Source organism: Tasmannia lanceolata, unplaced genomic scaffold, assembly GCF_043159265.1.
Source record: "Tasmannia lanceolata isolate RefF3 unplaced genomic scaffold, GAP_Taslan_0.1 ptg000064l, whole genome shotgun sequence".
In the NCBI taxonomy this organism is placed as follows: Eukaryota; Viridiplantae; Streptophyta; class Magnoliopsida; order Canellales; family Winteraceae; genus Tasmannia; species Tasmannia lanceolata.
Genome location: NW_027518741.1, coordinates 767,501 through 771,168, shown reverse-complemented (window position 1 = coordinate 771,168; position 3,668 = coordinate 767,501).

The window sequence follows — 3,668 nt, the reverse complement described above, 5'->3', positions numbered from 1 at the left end:
CGGTTGCGAAGACCATGGGACCAGAGCCATGGCACGTCGGATGATGGCTCCAGCTGGCGCCCCGGCACTTTCTGTGGCATTGATGCTCGGTTTCAAAGACAAACGTGCGCAGTGCCAGGGGACCGCGGATGACTGCTCGTGCTGGCCCCGTTGGGCGGCATTGATGGTCGGTTGCAAAGAAAATGCGCGATTGCTCGTGTCGGGGCCCGGCAAGCCAAGGCCAAGCGAGCCATGGCACGTCGGATGATGGCTCCAGCTGGCGCCCCGGCACTTTCTGTGGCATTGATGCTCGGTTTCAAAGACAAACGTGCGCAGGGCCAGGGGACCGCGGATGACTGCTCGTGCTGGCCCCGTTGGGCGGCATTGATGGTCGGTTGCAAAGAAAATGCGCGATTGCTCGTGTCGGGGCCTGGCAAGCCAAGGCCAAGCGAGCCATGGCAACGCGGATGATGGCTCGCTAGTGCTGGCGCCGTGCACAGTGGCCTCGCACACTCGCCCTGCACGCTTCCCTTGCACGCAGCCTTGCACACTAGCCTCGCATGCGAGCCTTGCACCCTAGCCATGCAAACTAGCCTTGCACGGTAGCCATGCACACAAGCCGTGCACATTAGCCATGCGCACAAGCCCCGCACACTAGCCTTGCGCACAACCCTTGCACACAAGCCATGCACTCGAGCAATGCACACAAGCCTTGCACTCAAGCAATGCACACAAGCCCTGGACACTAGCCTTGCACACGGGCCTGGCACACAAGCCTTGGGCACTAGCCTTGCGCACTAGCGTTCCACATGAGCCTTGCACACTAGCCTTGGACACTAGCCTTGCACACAGGCCTTGCACACTAGGCATGCTTGGGCGAGCTGATCCCGCATCAAGTCGACGGGTCTAGGCATTCTTGGGCGCAGATCCCGCATCGTCTCGTCGCGTTGCGTCTTCAGAAGTCGTCGCTAACAGCACCTTCGTTGCGTCTTCAGAAGTCGTCGCTAACAGCACCTTTGGTTGCCACTGGTGGTTAGGCTGGTTGGTTGCGCAAACCCTATAGGAGGGTGGCATGCTGGTGGGCGTTTTTGCCCGGATAGGCACTAGAATGTGCAGATTTTGGGCGTTTTTGCCTGGATAGGCTAAGGAATGGGCATGCTTTGGGCGTTTTTGCCCGGATAGGCACCGGAATGCTTGGCCTTGGCTTGTCCTAGCAAGGCATTGCTGGGTTGGGCTCCCTTGGCCTTTTGGGCGCCTTGGACGATGTCTTGCGAAGACCATGGGCACAAGGCCATGGCATATGGTGAGGAAAGGACCACGGTTGCCAAGGTTAGGCACCGGAATGCTTGGCCTTGGCTTGCCAAAGCAGGGCATTGCTGGGTTGGGCTCCCTTGGCCTTCCGGGCGCCTTGGACACTGTCTTGGGAAGACCATGGGCACAAGGCCATGGCATATGGTGGGGAATGGACCACGGTTGCCAAGGCTAGGCATATAGAGAGGAATTGCATTTTTGCCCGGATAGGCACCGGAATGCTTGGCCTTGGCTTGCCATAGCAGGGCATTGCTGGGTTGGGCTCCCTTGGCCTTCCGGGGGCCTTGGACGCTGTCTTGGGAAGACCATGGGCACAAGGCCATGGCATATAGTGAGGAATGGACCACGGTTGGCAAGGCTAGGCATATAGAGAGGAATGGACCACGGTTGCCAAGGTTGCGCAAGTTTTGGGCATTTTTTGCCCGGATATGCCCAAGTATGCCCCGATAGGCCCGTTACGCCCCGGTATGAACGCGTATGCCCGGATTGACTCGGTATGCCTTGGGATACATGCGTATGCCCCGATAGGCTTGGTACGCCCCGATATGCGCACGTGTGCCCCAGTAGGGCTCGGTATGCCCCGGTATGTACGCGTGTGCCCCGATAGGCCCGGTATGCCCCGATATGCACACGTGTGCCCCAATAGGGGTCGGTATGCCCCGGTAGGTACGCGTGTGCCCCGTAATGCACGTTTCGCAGATCTCCCCGCATGTCCCGCCCCTATATGTAATACTTACTTACTTACTTACTTTCTTTCTTGCTTGCTTGCTTGCTTGCAATGGTTGGGAGTGCCCGGCATGCCCCGCTGCAGAGACCAAGGGCGCAATGACTTGGCACCGCGGATGCCGGGACTCCGGCACTTCCCGTGGCACTGATGGTTGGTTCCAAAGACAAAAGGCCGTGCAAGGCCACCGCACCGCGGATGATTTTGCTCGTGCTGGCGCCGTTGTGTGGCCAAAGAACATGCGCGAATGCTCGTGTCGGAAGGGTTGGTGTCCTGGCCCCGCGGGTGTCACGAATGCTCGGTTGCGAAGACCATGGGACCAGAGCCATGGCACGTCGGATGATGGCTCCAGCTGGCGCCCCGGCACTTTCTGTGGCATTGATGCTCGGTTTCAAAGACAAACGTGCGCAGGGCCAGGGGACCGCGGATGACTGCTCGTGCTGGCCCCGTTGGGCGGCATTGATGGTCGGTTGCAAAGAAAATGCGCGATTGCTCGTGTCGGGGCCTGGCAAGCCAAGGCCAAGCGAGCCATGGCAACGCGGATGATGGCTCCAGCTGGCGCCCCGGCACTTTCTGTGGCATTGATGCTCGGTTTCGAAGACAAACGTGCGCAGGGCCAGGGGACCGCGGAGGACTGCTCGTGCTGGCCCCGTTGGGCGGCATTGATGGTGTGTTGCAGAGAGCATGTGCGATTGCAAGTGTCGGCCGGGTTTGGGTTCCCTTGGGCTTTCGGGTGCCTTGGACGCTGTCTTGCGAAGACCATGGGCACAAGGCCCCGTCCTGGCCCCTTGTTCGATTCGCTCTCGTCTTGCGCTTGCTTCCAAGGTCCTCCATGACCTTCCCCATGGCCTTGCTAGATCCCCCCCATGACGCATGACCTCTGTCCGTTGATTGGTTTTGAGTGCACACCATGCCCGGCTTGGCACCGTGTTGTCGCGTGAGTGGCATTTGGATCGTGCATGCTGGTGGGCTACCTGCCAATGCGCACAAGCCTTGCACACTAGCCTTGCGCACGAGCCTTGCACAAAAGCCTTGGACACAAGCCTTGCGCACAAGCCATGCGCACAAGCCTTGGACGCTAGCCTTGCACACAAGCCATGCATACAAGCCTTGCTCACAAGCCTTGGGCACTGGCCCATCGCAGTAGCCTTGCACACAAGCCTTGCGCACTAGCTTTGGGCACGAGCCTTGCGCACTTGCCTTGGGCACTAGCCTTGCACACAACCCTTGGGAACTAGCCTTGCGCACCAGCCTTGCCCACAAGCCTTGCACACCAGCCTTGCACACTAGCCTTGCATACAAGCCTTGCACACTAGCCTTGCACACAGGCCATGCTCACTAGCCTTGGGCACTAGCCTTGCACACAGACCTTGGGCACTAGCCTTGCGCACTAGCCTTGCCCACGAGCCTTGCACACTAGCCTTGCACGCAGGCCTTGCACGCTAGGCATGCTTGGGCCAGCAGCTCCCGCATCAAGTCGGCGGGTGTAGGCACGGTTGGGCGCAGATCCCGCATCGCCTCGTCGCGTCTGGGCGCAAACCCGTCGCGTCTCGTTGCGTCTTCAGAAGTCGTCGCTAACAGCACCTTTGGTTGCCACTGGTGGTTAGGCGGGTTGGTTGCGCAAACCCTATAGGAGGGTGGCATGCTGCGGGGC